At 38.0% G+C, this 20,797-nt stretch overlaps 1 protein-coding gene across 7 annotated transcripts in view; it reads right to left on the reverse strand.

The window, feature by feature from the left end:
• Positions 1–20,797, reverse strand: part of FYB1 (FYN binding protein 1) — a 170,519-nt gene that overhangs the window by 103,211 nt on the left and 46,511 nt on the right. The window contains exon 1 of one of the 7 annotated variants that reach the window (XM_077117040.1): positions 4,942–5,141. The exons of 5 other annotated variants lie outside the window; for them this stretch is intronic. The gene's annotated coding sequence lies outside the window, so the exon portion shown is untranslated. Of the gene's footprint in view, positions 1–4,821; positions 5,142–20,797 lie in introns of those variants that run through there. One more of the 7 variants, XM_077117039.1, reaches the window with a different exon arrangement.

The raw sequence follows: 20,797 nt of genomic DNA on the forward strand, positions 1-20,797 counted from the left end.
ACTCGTCACATTGTAAGACAAAATTTCACATTCATTATCTCATTCGATTCTCAAAATCCTGGTTAATTCTTATTGTTATAGAAGGGTAAACTGAGTCACCTGTAGTAAGTGGTCACTCTAGTTAAGCTCTAGCAAGTGGTAGAGATGAGAACCAAACCCAGCTCTTTTGACGCCAAGTGCTTTTCTTGCCCAAGTATATCACAGGAACGTGACTTTATCTTTCTTGCATAGTTTCTATTTTGAGTTCAACTTCTCAGTTCACACGCAACATTTTGCAAGTTTCTTATTCTGATTCAAAAAAGTTTTCGGTCTAACCCTAATAATTTACTTCCTAACCAAATATCACTAAACACTGTAGGGGATGTGTTAAAGTTTGTTCTATGTCTGTGATCAGAGTAGATCAGAGATTGACAAGGAGACTGGACAGAGCTTGGAGGATGCAGGACTAGTGGCTAAAGCATCTGATTGACTTTGCAACATCAGAGGCAGCCTGGAAAGGGGAAATGACAATGAGGAGACAAGAAACAATTCTGCTTGCTTGTTTTGATCATTGGCCTGTGTGTGTTGGGGGGGGGGGGCATGGGGGTGCTGTTGCATGTTGATGCAAACAACTCTGTTAGATCTCCTTTAGCCCTATCTGTATGCCAACAGCTGTTCCTCAGAATCATTGACTCATTCAATTGATTGTTCAGGGGCCTGGGACACCGTTTCTTCCTCCACGGTTGTCTTGACACAGTGTTTATTGTTCACGAGACTGTGGCTTAAAACTGATTACCAAAAGAAGGTATGAATAGATAAGAAAAGAGTTTATAGTTTGGGAAGCCCATAACAAAAATCAGATTGATGGCAACATGTTCATATAAATGAACTTCTGTCTAGATAAAAAGGTGTTAACAGTCATGATTCATTCAAAGAGCAGAAATAAAAATTGAAACCAAAATTAAAAACCAAAACCCCATTAGCATGTTTATGATTTTCTGAAATTAAAGTGCTATAAAGAGTCATTTATTATTTATCAATAAGCATTTATTGATTTATTTCTGTTTTTTTTTATGCTGTATGGTGGGGATCACATTTCATTCTTCTTCCATGTGCGTATCCCATTATTTGTTAAATTTGTTTGTTTGCTTGTTTGTTTGTTTTGGGAAATGCATGGGGCAGGAATGGAACCCGGGTCTCCCACATGGCAGGCAAGAATTCTACCACTGAACCACCCTTGTACCCCCAACCTCAAACTTTTCTTTTAACTAAAAATTCTGGTAAGAAGAATAGTTAAAACCAGTGTTTGGAGAATTATTAACCTATATGAAAACTCTCTGTAAATGATAAGATTAGCTTAATGTTTTCCTACAGTGAGGTGTCCTCTTTTTTTCTGAGTTACAGTGATCGGAAGAGGAAAATGGTGATGACCCAAAAAGAAGACAATGGCACTTTAATAAGATCAGGGTCATATATATACATTTTATTGCCCAGTTAAAATTTGATTTGATTCAAAACATTTTTTCAAGCATTTAAAATTTGTAAATGACTTACAGATCAGTGTGCTAACATGTAACAATGGTCCTGGGACAAATATTTAATATGAATAAAAACAATAAAAACTACTTGAGAGGCATAAACATACTCTCATTGCCCAAAGTTTTATCTTTGTCCAGTAGGGTAAATCAAGGTGTTTTGGATAGTCTCCTGTGAGGTGAAGGGAAAGCATAGGCTAAGAAGCATGAGTAGTGGTTGAATCATCTGGGGGACATTTTTCAAGCTGTATGCTGTGTGTCCCACCCTATTCTGCTGGGCTCCTCTAAGGGTCTCTTTGTGGTACAAATGTGTGGAGATGCCATGCTGTGCTGGACTGGGCTACAAAAATGATTATGAACTCCTGGGATGCTGTATCCCTCTTTCTTTTATCCTCACACCTTTATGGATCAATTCCTGCCAAAAGAGTTGCAGACACTTAATGGCAAGCCTTGGGGCATCCTTTTGGGGCTACCCTGATTCATCACAGGTGTGTGGGATTGAGCTACAGATGTTGACATCTTGACTTTCCTAAATGTTCCCTCTCTCTTATATACCCACCCTTACGAAGTCACCAAATGCCTTTGTGCTGTGTTTCTATGAATGTTTAAGTACCCCCACGTGGATGAGGTTTAGGAAGAAGACCAGTGAAAGTTTCATCTCACGATTGCTTTTTGGGAGTCAACACTTGGTGCTGCTACAGAAGGGATGTTCCTGCAGGGATCATTCCTGGCATGGAAGACAGAGCAAGGAATCAGTCCCAGGTTTTGGCAGGGAATGTAACCTGCTCTCAGAAACGAGGTTAGGCATTACTCTCACCAATTCCGAAGGCATGGGATTTAGCAATGTTATTAATAAACCATGCACTGGATTTATGTGGCTAAGTAGTTGTATGGTATTTGTTGTGCACAAAGACTGGTTAGCAGAGGGAGAGAAAACTAAGTCAAGCACTGAGCTCTCTAAATCTATCAGAAAGTTCCCAGATGAGCTTCTGATGGGGGAATACCCTTTGGCTTCTAGAGCTTCTCTTTGGATTTTCATCCCTTCCCAAACACATGCTTGTTGTATTCCTAGTGGCTGATACTGAGACTATTCCCACCTCCACTTCTCATCAGTCAGTAGCCAAATAATAAATGCTTGGGACATGCTCAACTTTGTACTTTGGTAAAAAGGAAATCAAAACAGACCTTAAAGGTGGACTAGTTTTCATTTGAAGCTTTACCTTAGGGTCACAGTATTTGCAGAAGATATAACCTTAAACATCATTTTACAGACACTAAAACAGGTTAATTGATCTGTCCAAAGTCACACAGCTACTGGAGCCACTGGCAGAACTGGAGCCAGAATCTGGGTCACTGAACTGCTTAATCCACTGTGTTTCCCAGTGCTTTGGGCTGCCTGACTTGTGTGTAATGGGCCTTGACATGAGTCTCCAGCTTCTATAGCTGCTTGTTCTTTCAAAGAAAGTCATGGCAATAACAGATAACATCGTGATTCATCTTCTGCTCCAGGTGCCAAGCTGGCAGCTTTTCAGGCACCATCTCATTTGATTCACAAAACAAATCTGTGGAGTAGTTGCAGTCAACCCCATTTTACAGATGAAGAAACCAAGGCGTGGGGTGGTTCAATAATTCAACCAAGGGCCCATTGTTAGTGGGCAGCAGATCCATGCTCAAACTCGGATCTGCATTGTGATGCTTAGGCCTTAACCACAACCACAGCCTAAAAGTTGCCGGTGAGCCCCAGTCCCCTGTTTCTACATTCTTGTTCTGAGAAACATCTACCTACAGGCTACCGCTGATGCTACATCAGGAGAACAACAGATTCCTTCTACTGCCCAGGACTAAGCCTGGTCTCTCTTGTTAACATGGGATACAAATGGTAACGAAAAGTGATTTAGAAAAAAAAGCACAGTAAAGGCTGGCAAAGGCAGAGAAACAATTGTCTGTGCTTACTCTGCGGACCACTAGATGTCAGTGTGACTGTCTACCAGGCAGGCATAAGGGTCCAGGGTGTAGTATTTCCCCAGAAACCAGCTCTAATGAGCTTCTGAGCCTGGGGAAGGGCCCTCTGGATTCCAGCAGGAGCTGGGGAGCATTTGCAGCCCAGTGGTAGTTAAATAGATGAAAATGACAGGCAGGCAGCACAGATCTGAACTGTTAAAACTGATTTCCCAAGGGAAACAGAATTTTTCTTTTTGTAACAGAAGGCCAGCTTCTCTAGGTCGACCCTTGAAAAAACTACAATTCCTTTGATATTCGTCATCACCTTCAATGGAACATTTTTTTCCAATAAGGTTTTATTGAAAAGAACATCCTCATCTTCCTCTCCCTCACTTATAACTTATCACCAATTTCTTGGTGCATAAGAATATTTAGAGTTTGTTTCTCATCTTGCATATGTACGTGTTTTGATCTTCGTGAACCCTCCCTGGCAGTCTTGCAGCAGGAACAGAAAAGCACAGCCATGATGTTGTCCTTGTGTTGATAAAGCATCAATTTTTCTACAAAGCACAATCTGTATCTGATACCAAAATATTCAAAGTGACTAATATCTGTGGTCATTATATAGATTATATTGGTATAATTTCATACTCCTATAACCCTATGATGTAAAAGCTATTATTATCCCCATGTTCTACATGAGAAACTGAGGCACAGAGAGAGTAAGTGGTTCACCCAAAGTTACCCTGAAACAGCGTCAGGGGCCCAGAGAAGAGGCTTATCTTTTAATTACTTCATTATAAATCTAGTTACAATTACTGGGGGAAAGGAGAATTTGTAAGTTCTTCAAAAGAATTTACAATCTATAAAAAAGCGCCAAAGTCTCCAACCAAAATTTGTAGTTACTAGTTGCTTTCTCAGCTGATTTGTGGCTACTTGTCATGGTTTTGTCCATTTACCAGGATTCCTTCTGAGAAGCCAACAGCTGCTGGCAGCATTGCCCCCTTTCCCTCCTCTGTGTGGCAACTGCATGAATTCCTACTCCCTGTTGGATCTCAAGGCTTCGGGGGGATTGAAAGTGGTTCTTCCTCATCAAAAAGATGAACACATGCTGGTCAGGGTCCAGGGTGAAATAATCGTCTATGTCCAGCTCTGCTGGCAGAAAAGCCATATTTCTGGTTTCATTGCCAATATCTCGTTTAATACTGGCACGTGAGACTTCATCGAATCATGAAAGAGCATAATGAGCAAATGATAGACCCATTTCCAGCCATGTTTTTATCTGTTCCTCACCCTTTCTGGCTACAATGAGGCCCCACTTTCGTGTCTAATGTCTGTCTCTTGTTATTTTCCCCACAGAACATACCTTTCTTTCAGTAATTCCGGCCAGCAACTGTTGATGGTGCCAGAATTTGGAGGTGGCACCTTTTCCTGCTTTGAAAACATGCACATTAAGTTGAAAGAAGAGACCCTGGTGTGGCTGTACCTGACTCCTGCAGGATGAGGAGAGGATGGCCTCATCAGCGGGTCTGCCTGAGGCCAGGGCCTGGGCCCACCTTCATTTATGATGGTTGTGTCTGCTTTGCAGGCAAAGTCCAAGAACTCTGGCACTTTCTGGTGTCTGGCAGAGATTTGTCTGGGGAAAATGGTTGCGTGATCCCACTTCCCCCCAACCAGGCTGAATTAGACAAGAAAAGTTCTATTATAGCCTCAGGATATTGAGTAAAAATGGGAGGAGGAGAGGAACTAAAAAGTGTCTACTCAGCCTGGACACTTCTGCTGCTGTTTCTACCAAGCACGTGATATTTAAAACATCAAAACCAAACAGAATCTCCCACCTCCCACTATCATGTTCAAGGTGATGAGTATGCATGGTCTTAGGCCCTGTAATCTGCTTCCATGCCAGGGAGTTGTCAGCCACTCAAAGGGACTATCATTGGGACTAAATAGGATTTTTAACATGCAGTTGTTAATTTAACCTCCCTTACCTTCTTTCCTTCTACATATTCATTCATTCATTCGTCAGTTATAAACATTTATTAAGCACCTATTGTTTGTGCTAAGCACTGTACTAAGTCTTGAGAGGTGAAAACTTCTTATTCTCTAGCAGTATATGGTCATATAGAGGTTGTGCCAGAGATTACTACTTTCTTCTAGTATGCTTTCTCCTTCTTCCATGGTAGGAGTTGGCAAACTGCTGCCTGCAAGCCAAATCTGGCTGGTGACCTGCTTTTGTACATTCCTTGAGCTAGATTTGTTTTTTAACACTTCCAAAGGGTTGCAAGAAAGTACTACCAACCAAAAAGAAGATGTGACAGAGACTGTAGGTGGCCTAAAATATTTACTACTTGGCTTTTTGTTGAAATTTTTTGCTGACTCTTATTCTATAGTAAGAGAATTGTTGATTGTTAGCTGGGCCACGCAGAAGATGCTACACGTGGCCATATGACCAATTCCTAGCTTCTAGCCTATTGCTTGGCACTTAGTAATAAGTTGTGAATGAATGAATGAGAGGTCAAAGGCAAGTTTCTGGTTTGAGGGGCTGTTGCTCTTTTTACATTTACAAACTGCTTCCAGCAATGTATATCTCTCAGCCCCTGTATATAATGTCTATATTTTCTTGGAATGTGTTTTCCAAAACTGGGGAGAAGAAATTTATACATTAAGAAAGCATTCATTAAAAATTTAAACATTTTATTTTGATACGAATAGCAGCTATGCTTATTGATAGTGACTGAATTAGTCTGCAAATTTAATAAGAATAAGTAAAAGCCATGAAGTGAGTTGAGTGATGTGGTGTCTCCCTGGAATAAATGGAAGTATAGACACTTGTTCACATATATTGAGCTGATATTATTATTATACTCAAATGTTTCTTTTTTTTATAAAAATCTTTTCTCAGAAAAGAAAATATGTATATTAATTTATACTTATTTGATACCAATATCATGATGATGATGAAAATTCTATTTGATTCTCCTCATGCCCCTCCATGTTATATGGCTTCTAATCAATAAAAGCAAAAGTTAAAATATTCTTTCTGGTGTAGTCTTATTTTAGTGTATGCCCTGGATATATGCAACTATTTTTCTGAACCAGTAAATTAATGTGAGACTTTTAAAGCACTGTATAGCGGTAGTATTTTTCTTCATTTAGAGGAAAGAATATAGGATACAAAATATTAGGGGCATATTTTTCTTCACACAAATACTCTTGAGACAATGTTAATAGAAGGTGAAGTTGGAAAGAATTATTTGCACTATGTTTCAAAAGGAAACCAATATTGTAATATTAGGTGATTATTTGGATATGAATGCTAGTTTTGTAGCTGCTCACCAAAGCTTTTCATCAAGTTGCAAGGAAACTCCAGCAATTAAGTTAGAGCATTCAAAGGCATCTTATATCAAATATTAGGTCTTGCATTTCATCTACTACAGAATCATAGCTAACACCTCAATGTTTCTGGATATTTTATTAAATGTTTTCGGTTCCTTTCTTTTTCCCCAATGTGAGAACAATTCTAAGCAAATGAAGAATGTCTAAATGAATAGCTCATTCTTTGTGGACATGAATACTAAGCTTTTTTCTCCCCCATCCTGTGAAGCAATATTGTGCGACATGAGGAAATAAAATAATACAGCAGAAGAATTAGAAAGTTGGGAGGGGATTTGGGGGAAATAGAGGAAGTTAAGTTATTCTCAACTCATTACTACCTGAATTGAGTATCTATTTGAGATATTGGAATTTCTGTCATTATAACTCAGCCACATTCTTCTCTCCGTATCTCATCCTGTCCTCACCTCTACTCCAGATTGAGACGCCCTGCCCTAATTCTATCTAACCAGTATAATTACTACCTGAAAGCATCAGCCTTTGTCTGTGGCCTGTCAACATGCTTGTTTCTCTGTTCCCTAAATTAAGACACTATACTTACTACTGCTTTTACATTTTAGCATAGCGTTTATTGAGCTACACTAAAAAGTATAAAATTAAAATTCCAGTTTTTAACAGGCCAGGTTAACACGAAGCCAATGGCTCAACAGATACCTGTGAAAAGAGCTGCTGTGGCATCGAAAGCCTCTAGTGACTTGGCAGAAAACGAGTCTGAAATGTATTTGGTTGTGAAAATGATTTGGCCTTGAGTGAGGCTTCAGCACAATCCCTACGGTTCCTTTCCTGCAGGGATCTTGGTGCAGTGGGAAGACGGATGGAGGTGGTGTGGGTAGATCCGGCTCCCGCTTTCTGCTTGCTCAGCAGGGGTGGACTTGGCGGGAAAGCCCAGGCTTTGCCCCAGCCAAACACTAATGAGTTACAGATGAAGCCCAAATGGATCCGCTCCTTTCAGAAGGCTGCCTTCGCCCGGCTGACATCTGTTCCCTGGTCAAGAGCTTTGTCTCTGAGCCAATCACATTCATCAAAGCCAATCACAATTCATTAAAGGTGTGTACTCCTAGGGAGAGCTGCTTGTCTGCCCTCAGAAACCACCCTGAGCTCAGATAGAACAATTCTTGGTGATGGCTACACTGGTATTGATTATATATTTCTTTGTGCTTTTTTTCAATTTCTAAAATTTCTTGAAAAAAAATTGAAATTGTAACCCTGCTCTCCCAATGGACAATTGAAATTGGGAGGTAAACCTGTCACCTCCTAATTTTTTTGTATGTACCATACCATAGACATGCTAATTTTGGAAAACTTGTCACCTGTAGTAACATGCTGTCAGTCACTTTCCAGAACTGAAGGACGTGGAAGAGTCACCAGGCACTAGTGTCCTTGAAAGCTAAGAACCGCAGATTTTAATTGTAAGTCACCAGGGTCAATGTCCCTTGATGGGGTATTTCCCCTTCATAGTCCTAGCAGCTAATGGCAGAGGTTCGGGAAGGGAAATACCAGGCAAAAAATGTACAAGCTCTTTCTTACATGTGATATGATTCCCCTTCTTTCTTTCGGGTTCTGGAAGCTAATCAAACAAGACCCTCCTTATGATGTAATCTCTCCTCTTTTTTGATTCTGGAAGCTAATAAAATTTAGAAACACAATTACAGTTCTACAGTAGATGGCCCCTTTGGGATTTTCACTAAATATAATTCCCCACTCCCTGTAAAATTACGATGGTTCTTTTCATCCACTTATAATTCTCAGGAATGCATGAAAAATAAAATAAGGTAGTAAAGCAGCTTTCTCTTGTGTCAGCGTCATGCAGGGGCGTCGTCTCTGTGATGTGTCTGCCTGGGGTCAGCAAGGACTGTTGTCACTCCTGATTGAATGAATGCCCATGGTATCTGTGGGAATGGGGCTGCGACACATGGAAAGAGTCTGGGGCTCAGCAACCCAGGAACAGTGAACTGAGTCTTTTAGGGAACTGGGGCAGATGCTCCCTTCCTAAAGGAGAGGCTTGAAAGACAGGTAGATGTATGAACCTTGCTGGGATAGCCTGAGTTTACACCATTCCACAAGTTGAGAAATAGAGACAACTGACTGTCCACACTTGACAGGCTAATTTTTAACCACAGACCTAGTCTCTGCAGTGAGAAGGGAGAAAACCCAAGAAGAAATCAACCATTATCCAGAACAGAATGAAAGGACAACACACACTAATAACTCGTCTGAGCTATATCAGATTATAGACAATCTGAGCATAATAGTTGGAACTCTAAACTCCTTTAGATCTGACTGAGGAGGTGAATCTTGGGTTCAACCTTTGATATTTTATTTCCGATACTGACATTTGCCACTTGATTTTGCCTGTTGCATGTAATCGGAGCTATCTTTCACTAGGGAACAACCACATGGCAGGCATGGTGTACAGGACCGTGCATATATAGTATTTAATTTAGTCCTCACAACATCATCAAGAAGATGATTATGTCCACTTTATAAATAAGGACACTGAGGTTAGAAAGGTAAAGTAAGTGACCTAAAATGCAGGAGATACTCAAAATCCACCTTCTTAAATAGGGCCAGTACTTGTAGAACCTGGTTGCATGGTAGAATCTTTTGGGGAACTATTTTTAAAATGCTGATGGCTGAGCCCACATAATCTGATTAAATTTAAATCACAATATTTGGGCAAGATGCCTGAGCATCTATATGTTTTTAAATCTCTCTGGATGCTTCCAACAAGCAAGCAAGATCAAGAATCTGTGAATTACCTTGCACTGGTAACAATGTAAATAAATCTATCCTATAGTATGACATGCAGAATGTGTGACTTTGTAGATGTGATTGGGTTAAGCACCTTGATGGGGAGAGTATCATGGATTACCTAGGTGGGCCCACTGTAATCACAAGGGTCCTTATATGTATGAGAGGGAAGCAGGCGAGGCAGTGTCAGAGTGACACAGTTTGAGAAAAACTCAACCAGCTACTGCTGGCTTTGAGGATGGAGAGGGGCAACAAGCCAAATGCTGGAAAATTCAGGGGAATGGATTCTTTCCTAAACTCTTCAGAGGAAAGCAGCTCTGCGGTGCCTTTTTTTTTTTTTTGAGACCTGTTTTTGGACTTCTGACCTCCAGAACTGTAAGATAATACATTTTTATTGTTTTAAGCCACTAAGTCTGTGGTTGTTTGTTATAACAGCAATAGGAAACTAATACTTGTAGTAAGAGCTTTTCCCTTAGGGTTTTACTGAATAAATGTAGAAAGATGGAGTGGTCTTTGTGGAGATATATAAGTGCACATACATGACTACTCATACTATCAGATGAGGAAACAGACTCAAAGAACATTACTGCAAAAGGAAAAATTTTAAATAGTAAATTCTATTTACAATAGCAGATCTCTTCTCTAACCTCATTTGTGGTGGATTTAGAAGAAAATTCTATGATTTTTCCTTGTATAGGATCAACCAATATTGAAGTAAATAAAAACTGCCATTGGTTCCCAAATATTCTAGTCTGTATCTATGGATCTTTATCTTTAAAACCTCACCCATTCTGCCAAGTCTATGCTATAATAAGCATATTGCTACCTAGCTGTCTGCTGGACAGCAAATGTCTATTCGTGTCCCCACTCTCATTTCCTCCAGGTATATACTAGCGATTAGATTGCAGGATCATATGGTATCCCCACCCCTAGCCTCTTGCGGAACCACCACACTGCGCTCTGTAGGGGCTGCACCTCTCGTCTTCTCTACCCATAGTAAATAAGTATATCTTTTTCTCCATATTTTCTCTAGCACTTGTTTCTCTCTGTTCATTTAAAAAGTTTTATTTACACACAATACAATCCAACCTAAGTAAATAGCCGTGCCTTTGCCACTGTAATCTGTGTGAAGATATTTGCTTTTCTTCCACAAAGAATCCATACCCCTCCTCCCCTAAATCCCCTGCTTGTTGACATTTTGTTTTGGCAGAATGCCTCTGTTACACTCAGTGGGAGCATATTACAATGTTACTGTTGACTGTAGACTTAGATTGCATTGATTATACTTTTTTCCTGCGTACCACTCATTTTCGACATCTTGCAATGTTGATATTCATTTGTTATCCCTCATGCAAAAATGTTTTTCTATTTGTACATCTAATCACCACTATTGTCCACTGTAGGTATTTCTAAGTTATTCTTTCTCAGTCTTTATCCTCTATCTTTCCTTCTGGAGTCATACATGCCCCCAACCCTTCTTCCTCAACCACACTCAAATTCAGCTTCATTCAGTACCTACATTATTGTACTACCATAGATAGCATTGTGCTATTCATTTCTGAATTTTTACAATCAGTCCTGTCGCAAATTCTGTATTCCTTCAACACCAAATGCCCAATCTCTACTCTCTTTCTATCTCTTGATAACCTGTGTTCTTAACTTTAACTCTCAAAGTTCACTTATTAATGTTAGTTCATATGAGTGAGACCATACGGTATTTTTCCTTTTGTTTCTGGCTAATTACACTCAACCTAACATCTTCAAGGCTCATCCATGTTGTTACATGCTTCCTGACTTTATTCTGTCTTACAGCTGCGTAGTATTTCATTGTATGTATACACCATAGCTTAGCTACTCATCCATTGATGGACATTTGGGCTGTTTCCATCTCTTGGCAATTGTAAATAATGCTGCTATAAACATCAGTGTTAAATGTCCATTTGTGCCCTTGCCTTCAGTTCCTCTGAATATATACCTAGTAATGGGATTGCTGGATCATATGGCAATTCTGTACTTAACTTCCTGAGGAACCACCAAACTGCCTTCCAGACCATTTGCATCATTTTAACCACTGTTGTTTCTTGATATGTTGTGTTTTCATTTTCATTTGCCTTGAGATATTTATTGATTTCTCTTGCAATTTCTTCCTTGACCCACTGGTTGTTCAAGAGTGTATATATCTAGCCTCCATATATTTGTGAATTTTGTGGCCCTTTGCCTGTTATTGACTTCCAAATTCATTCTATTATGACCTGAGAAAGTGTTTTGTATAATTTCAGTCTTCTTAAGTTTATTGAGACGTTTGTGACCCAACATATGGTCTATCCTTGAGAATGATCCCTGAGCACTTGAGAAGAATGTGCAGTATCCTGCTGTTGTGGCATGTAATTTTCTGTAAATGTTAAATGTAACTACAAAAGAAGTTTATTATCCAAAATCTGTTTTATCCATATTATCCAAAATCTGTTTCCTTATTGATCATCCGTCTAGATGCTCTATCCATTGATAAGAGTGAGGAATTAAAGTTTCCAATTATTATGGTAGAGGTATTGACTTCTCTCTTCAGTATTGTCAGTGCTTGCCTCATGTTTTTAGAGCACTCTGGCTAGGTGTATAAATATTCATGATTTTTATGTCTTCTTGATGAATTGTTCTTTTTATTAATACATAGTGTCCTTCTTTGTCTCTTTTAATTGCTTTACATTTGAAGCCTAATTTGTCAGACATTATAGTTACTCCTGCTCTTTTCTGGTTGCACTTCATGTTGTGATTCAATTCCCTGATGTTCTGCTCATATTTTTCCATTCTTTCTCCTATATCCTCTTTTGTGTGTCAGATTCCAGATGTCTTGTCCTCTAGTACATTAATTTTTTATTCTGCATCTTCAAATCTATTGTTGTAGGTCTCCATTGTTTTTTTTATCTCTTCTAATATGTCTTTCATGCCCATAAATTCTGTAATTTGTGTTTTCAAACTTTTGAGTTCTTCATGTTTGCCCAATGTCTTCTTTATAGCCTCTCTCAACTCGATGATTTGATTTTTTGTGAGATTTTGCATTTCTCTTCAAACACCCTGAATTAGTTGTTTCAACTCCTGTATCACATTTGAAGTACTGGCTTTTTCCTTTGACTAGGTCATAGCTTTGATTTTCCTACTATGACTCATAATTTTTTTGCTGACATCTAAACATTTGATTACCTTAATTAGTTTATTCTGTAGGTTGTTTTCATTCTTTTACCTAGGGTTCTCTTGTTGGATGGATTTGTTCTCTATCTGTCCTTTGACATTCAGTTCAACTTATACTAGACCTTTAGCATGCGTTCTGTTTAACTGACCAGAATTTTTCTGTTTCTGTTTTTCTGTTTCTTGCCCTGCTTATAATAAAGTATTTATTTGAAGAGGGGCTCTCAGATATGGTTGACCCCAGTAATATTTTCTCAGACCAGACAGGTCCATGTCTCAAGAGGTGTAGCCAGTATCAAGTTTCCCTGAGGGTGAGATGCAGCAAGTTGTCAGACTTTCCTATGAAGCCTCAAGAATCTGTGCTTTTTCTATTGTGGCCAGCATATGGTGCTTGTCAGGTGTAAAGTGAAGTGATGTCTTTGATTTCTGCAGCATCTCCCTGCTGTTGGTGTGGTTGAGACAGAGGCTGAGGTTGTAGGAGGGCTTTGATTGCTTCTGTTTTCTAGCCCCTGGGGCCTGCATTCCCTGAAGGAGGGATTCCACTTGAACCAGGACCCACCCCCCTTTTCTTAGAGAAGATAGGCCCTTTAGAGAATTAACCCCTTTCACCTGACTAGTTGCTTTGTCTCTCAGACATGCATTAATTCTGCCCTTGCCTGGGGCAGTGCTAGAGCCTGAGAGTGCTTGCAGTTCTAGCTAATGAGCTGTTAAGAAGTTTTAAAAAAGCTTTTTCAGAGCTGGAGCCCTGCTCCCCAGGATTGCCAATCAAAATCTTGAGTGGTAAATGGCTCTATGTGTCCCCAGGCTTTATATGCCTGCTTTTCTTGGAGTCCATTCATTTTCCAGTATTTTGTGCTGTCCAACTCAGAAAGCCTCTGTTTTGTTTTGTTTTTTTTAATTTTTTTTCCATTAACTCCACTCCCTCTCTGCTAGTTCCTTTAGTCCTTACTTCAGGTTTATCTATGCTCAGGGCCTGTTTTCATTAATAAGAATTTTTTAGTTAATTGCACAATTGGAAGTTGGTTAAGCTAAGTCCTTGGTACTAGTAAAGTCTGTTTCCTTTCCCCTCAGGAACCAGCCTGCCTTGCCTGTGGGGGGGTGGGGGTGGGTATCAGCCTCCACAGCTTGGGGGAGTTACAGTTCTGTGTGGGATCTCAGCCATTCTAACTGTTCCAGACTGGTTTACCCTGTGTGTCCAGTCACATATGTCGTCCCAGTAGTCTGTACAATTCCTGGCTTTTTACTAGCTGCTCTGGTGATTGAACTAAATTCCACACCTCACTAAGCCACCATCTTGCCCCATCACCTCAAAAATGTTGGAAGCGGTAGAAAAATGTCTTCCAAATGAAATCTGTGTTAAAAGCATGTAAAATGAAATCACTCCACCCCAAACTTCTGTTAAACTTCCTTGGGATTCCCCAGGACTCCTCAGAATATTTTGAGGATGTTTAGAAGCAGGGATGGATGAATGACTGATTGCCACATACTTAAACACATTAAAAATGGAGTATCATTGTGTCCAAATATTTTTTCATCTTAAAAGGAAAATAGACTCAACTTTTATATTGTGATATTGATTAGGAAGAGGAGGAATATAAAGATGATGATGAGAAAACACCATCAATCAATAAATATTTACTGGGAGAGTCAGTGTAACGTAATAAAAAAATGTACTTAGCATTGGAGTCAAACAGATCTAGCTTTCAGCCCCAAGTGTTGTTGCATTTGGAGACTTCTATTACTTTGGAAAACGTACTTCATCATTTTGAGCCTCATGTTCAATGACTAAATTGGATAATACAAGGAAAAGTACCCATCATAGTGCTTGGCACATGGTAGATGTGGAATAAATGTTGGGTCAGTCTTTTGTATCTGAATATATTGAGCACCATTTGGATTACAAGGCATTTTGTTAGGTGTTATGAGCAACGATGAATAAGAAAAAAATCCCTGGTCTCAGGAAACTCACAGGCCATTTACTTTCAAGAAACTGACAGGGCATTTGGAAAAATAAGTGTAAATATTTGAAAATTTCTTAGTACAATGATGGCGACATTGCAGTGTATTTCAAGCAACAAATAAGCAGTCCAAACATGAAAAATTATCATTCATTACCATGATTTTGAAATGCTACTCGATCGAGTGAATTAATTACTCCGAGGCATAGATAAGATTCAGTATAAGGAGAGATCAGGAGAAGAGCGTAAACAATGGGATAAAGAGTGCTTGTAAAGAAGACCCCAGATGCTTAATAATTCTCACAATTTGCCTTACATCTGTACTTCCATTGACCTTGCAGAGAGGTCAATGGAAGTACAGATAAAATTATTTCTCTTTCACAGAGGAGAGAACTGAGACAGGGAAGTATAAGTTCCCAGAGTTTCCAGTTCCCAGCTGTGCCTTGTCCAGCTGGGTTTCAGTCATTAGATTAGACCACTTTGCTATCAGCCTTTGGTGCAATTGCTTTGAAGGGGTGTCTAGGTAAATTTGGGTCACTTAAGTAATATTAGATTTTTACTTAGGTAATGGGACTTGAAAGGTAATTCCAAGCAGCATGCATGACAGAATATCTGTCGGGACACAGAGAAGCATATCATCAAACTATGGTGGGTGAGAGACAAAGAAAGAAGGAGAGAGAAATAATGTGCAAGAGAATGCAGAAGACATCCATTTGAGAACACACACACATACCTACCAAATTCCCTTAGTAGTCAACCATGATTAAAACAAATGCTGTATTCTGTTACCAATTTAACATGTATTTTTTTGGTATAATTAGACCATATTATCTAAAAAAAAATAAGCCAGGTGAAGCTAAACAAGCTAATAAACCACAGGAACAATGAGTCAGAGCTGAGTTGGACCCCAGTCTACCCATTCTCTTTGCGATAACCCACAGATGACACACAGCAGGTCTCAGAGATGGTACTCTGTTGCTGTCACCACATTTCCAACCTCAGCCAGGCTCAGCCAGTCCCAATCATCTGCTTAAATTAAAATTAAATCCTAAATAAATAAATAAATAAATAAAATTAAATCCTCATTGAAAACCTTTGTAAGTGTTAACATTTTAGAATAAGCATTTCTTGAAACCAAAAGGTTTATATACAACTAGAAAAAGCTTAAAAATGTTTGGCTGGGCAAATGCATGGTTTGGTTTATAAGAAGGGAATAGAGCAAGGCTTAGAAGTAACCTCCAAAAAGCTGTGGGTAATTAGTTGATTGAATGAAGAACCATGGCAAAGCATCTTCAGCAGAGTCTCCCGGCCAACTTAGAAAGAGGGTTTTATTTGCTTTCTTTTTTACTTGCTTCACTTACTCATTGTTTGGGGTCTCTTTTATATTTGTACTCAGGATATTCTAGAGCAGTGGTTCTCGAACTTTGCCTTAAGAGTACTTTGCATTCTTCAAAATTATGGAAGGACCCCAAAGAGGTTTGGCTAATTGAATAATAACTAAGAAACAATTCCTTTACTTATTAATTGATTTAAAATTGCAATAAGAAGTTATTGCACATCAATATAAGCAATACTTTTATGGAAAATATATTTTCAAAACAAAAAAATAGTGAGAAGGGCTGCATGATTTCACATCTTTATAAATGTCTTTAATGTCTGGTGTAATATAAAACAGGTGGATCCTCTCTTCTTGTCTGCTCTGCTGCCAATCTATTGAGACATATTATTTGGATTAAAGTATATGAAGATACAGCCACACATAGATACATTATAGTTGAAAAGGGAAGAATATTTTAATAGGCTTTTCAGATAATTATGTAGTATCTGGATAGTATATAGCTTTTTTTTGGGTAATTATGTAGCCTCTGGAAAATTCCATTGCATAGATGAGAGAATGAGAATCAAAAAAGCAAATAACATGTTCGCATTATTATGAAGATAGTTTTAATCGTGTGGATTCCCTCAGAGAGACTTGGTAATTCCCGAGGGGTCTTTGGAACACACTCTGAGAACTGCTGCTCAAAACTTTCTCTAGTTTATGTGGGCCAAATGTATTTCCAAGGAGCTTGGTGATTCCAGTCATCTGTGCATAATTATTTGAGTAAATTAACTGTGACCTCCAAATGTGTGATATCCAGGCCTATTTTTAGGTCTTCTAACAGCATCTTCTAGCTAGTGTCATGATCCCTGTCCCATCACTACAACACACAGGTATCAGATACCCTGATTCGCAGGCATGTGTGGAACTACAAAGAGTCTGAGTAAAGGTAGCTCTTCAAGGTATTTTGTTTTTGTTTTTAATTGTATTTTTTGTCTTTTATAAATATTCTTGATACTCCAGAAAGTGAGCCATATTTGTTAATCTTAGTGTATATATATATATATATATATATATATATATATACACACACACATAATTATATTTATAATTACATATATATATGTAAAGGCATTTATTGATTGTCTCCTATGAAGCCTTGTCCTAGATAATAGCATTATAAGCATCATCAGCTGCTGTGAATTATTTCAGACTAATCATATATTTCTCAATAAAATGGTTGATGAGCTTCTAGAGCAGTGCTGTCCATCAAACAGTCCTATTATACCAAGAAGCTCATAGGCCTTGAAATACAAACAGGCAATTACAAAACCACTCGGTTCATAAACACAAGCTCAACAACCAACTTAAATTCCCTGGAAGGAAAGGGTCCAATGTGGCTTGTGGGCAATGGAATTTTTCCTTCTCATAGGAAGGGAGGGAAGAAACTGCAACAGTCAGGATGCCTGAAATGAAGAGGGAATTATGGCTAATGCCATAAGGAACAGCTTTCCTTTCTGCAGTCAGCACGGGATCTTAAAAATATTTTTCTTGAGCAATGAACAAAGGTGACATTTTTTACCCTTTGGGCTTAGAAAGGGGTCAGTGCACATTTTGAAAATAAATAACTCTTGGCTGATTTGATGCAGATGTCATCCACAGCTGTCCAAGCAGGGGCAGAGGGGGTGTCAACAATTTGCTGCAGATTTACATTCAGCATTTTGGAAGAATTCATGAAATATAGACTGCTTGTTCATAGAAGAGTTTGTTTCTCTTTCTTCTACTTATATCTTTACTTTTTTTTTTCATATTGTGATGCCAGATATATTGAGTGCTGTATAGGAGCTATCACCTTTAATCAACAAACACTTGTCAAAATTTAAGAATACTTATTAGGTGCTAATTACTGCACTGAGTGAATAAGTAATGAATCAAATCCTCACTTATAGTAGCTATTGACCATGTACAGGAGCTTGAAGCAAATACATGATCGGCTGCTATGAATTATTTCAGACTAATTATATATTTCTCAATAAAATGGTAGATGGGCTTCTAGAGCAGTGCTGCCCAATAGAATTTTCTGTGATGATGGATATCTTCTATATCTGTGCTCTCCAATATGGTAGCTACTAACCACATATGGCTATTGAGCACTTGAATTGCATCTCATTCAATGGAGGAATTGAATATTTTAGTTTATTTAATTTTAATGGGTCAAAATTAATAATTAAATAGCTACATGCGGCCAGTAGCTACCATACTAGACAGAACAATTATAGGAGACTAGGACTGTATGGCATCCTTTTGTTTTCTAAACCTCTCAGCTATTAGATGAATTCTAGGTATGTAATAGGAGTTTAAAAGGTACTTTATAGTAGATTATATTATACCATTTGTTATTGAGCCTCAAAACTGGCTAATGAGAGTATTAGCACAATATTTTGCTCTGAACTTGAAAAGAATCATTACAAGATTTATGGGACTAGATCTCTAGTTTACAAAAGAGACTAATACGTCTTAGAAAACATGCTGTCCACCCTGGACTTTGATAGATTAAAATGTCATTGGGTTTTTTGATATTATAATAACCTCTGGATTGATAAATTAAGCTTTAACTAACTCACAAAAGAGTGAAAGTAAATGCAGAAAATGAAGACAATTATTGTAAATCCAGTTTCTTAGGGATAATGGCACATGCAGACCAGAGGAACTATAATGCTTTGGCAAAATCTCAGAAATTGAGATGTCATAGCTATAGACATGTAGCAGTATATAAGAATTATAGGTATCACAGTTTTCACAGTTAGAAGTTCCCAACATAGTTGGATAAAGACAAAGAGGAAGACAGTAATGTAACAATGCAGGAATCAAAGAATATTAAAGAACAATCAAAAGATCATCACATGATAAGTCATTGAGAATCGCCAAATTAGAGGTCTGGAAAGAAATGTCGTGAGTTCACAGGAATCGGGGCTCACTTTGGAAAAGGACAGTGGAGAGTATGGTGTTTGAAATCAGGATGAAATTTGATGTCTTGACTCTCAACCATTTAATCAGTTTCTCTCCTCGATCAAGCTATTTAACCCAAATTTCAACTTTCTCATCTATAAGATGAGGATAGTATTATCTAACATACAAGGTTGCTATGAAAATTAATACAAGGCCTAGAACTTATTCAAACAGCTATGACTCTAACTGCTACAACCAGGATCTTCTGGAAACAGAGCAAATAAAAGGAATTTGTGATGGTGAAGATGGTAGGTTATGAATAAATGAATTTGACTTGAATAGAAGTTGTTGGAGGAAATAAGTTTTAACAATTAATATGGGTCCATATAATTTATTTTCCTTCCAAATCTGACAAAGGAATTAGAGTTTGACTGTCATCAGTAGTGGTAAAAAAAATTATAGACTCATACCAAAAGCAGTAGTTAAGTACATTATCCAATGGTATCACAGAAGACAAACTTCAGTAGTGAAAGGCAAGAAAAGAAGTTGAGCCATTACAACAATTCAAATATGAGATAATGACTTTGACCAAGATGGAGTTACAGATGAGCTGCCCCCACCAATGGGTCATGTCCAGGATTAACCTCTTTTGTTTAACCCCAACTGCTCAATTAAAGATCTTCATTTTCTAAGTGGAATGTAATGTGAAAACCTCTGATAGTCACTGAACTGAAGTACGTAGTGCCAAATTGGCTATAGTGAAAGAAGAGGGAAAAATTAAAATGACTGCCAAACTTATTCTTTAAGACAAGATTGATGGAAATGATGGAAGTGGCATGTGTGAGAAATGGAACAGGTTTGGAGAATTCTGTTTTAAATATTTCATTTGTTGCCAATATGAGATATTCACATGAATAAATCATTGGGAAAACAGAATTGGATCAAAGATGAGAGGTTTTGTTACAGCTGAAGATTATCTACATTGATAATGGAGACATGTATGGAGAAACAGTCATCTGTATTTGATTAAAACACCATAGAGCAGGTGTGGATTAAAGGAGGGATATAAATGTGTCTATATTCTTTGTCTTTAGATCTAGTCTATTAATTATTGTTTTTTTCATCATATACAAACATATAAAAGGCATTCTGATATAAAAATAAAACAAGTATGGGAGGAGCGGCTAATATAATCAACATTTGGAATGATTTGTTTTAAACCTGAACAAAGAAAATAAAAATAAATAAATGAAATTATAAAGTCCTGCTAAAATATTGTATCAGATGGTAGATTCCTAGTTTTATACCAAATGATGTATCATGGCTACTAAGAAAGTTCACTAAGTAATAATCTGTAATAGACATAAAGTGCCCATGTCAAGAAAGACAGTTAATGCCTGAAAATGTAGAGCTGTGTTCCAGTAGCCATATTTCTTGAAGATGATTATATAATGATATAGCTTTTGCAATGTGACTGTGTCCACTGTGAAAACCTTGTGTCTGATGTGCCTTTTATCTAACTTATCGACAGATGAGTAAAACATATGGATTGCAAATAAATAAATAATAGGGGGAACAGATGTTAAAATAAATTTAGTAGAGTGAAATGCAGTGATCAGTGAAGGGGGTGGTAAGGGGTATGGTATGTATGAATTTTTTTCTGTTTTCTTTTTATTTCTTTTTCTGAATTGATGCAAACATTCTAAGAAATGATCATGTTGCTGAATATACAACTATGTGATGATAATATGAGCTATTGATTATATATCAAGAATGGTATGATCATACGG

Source organism: Tamandua tetradactyla, chromosome 9, assembly GCF_023851605.1.
Source record: "Tamandua tetradactyla isolate mTamTet1 chromosome 9, mTamTet1.pri, whole genome shotgun sequence".
NCBI lineage: Eukaryota > Metazoa > Chordata > Mammalia > Pilosa > Myrmecophagidae > Tamandua > Tamandua tetradactyla.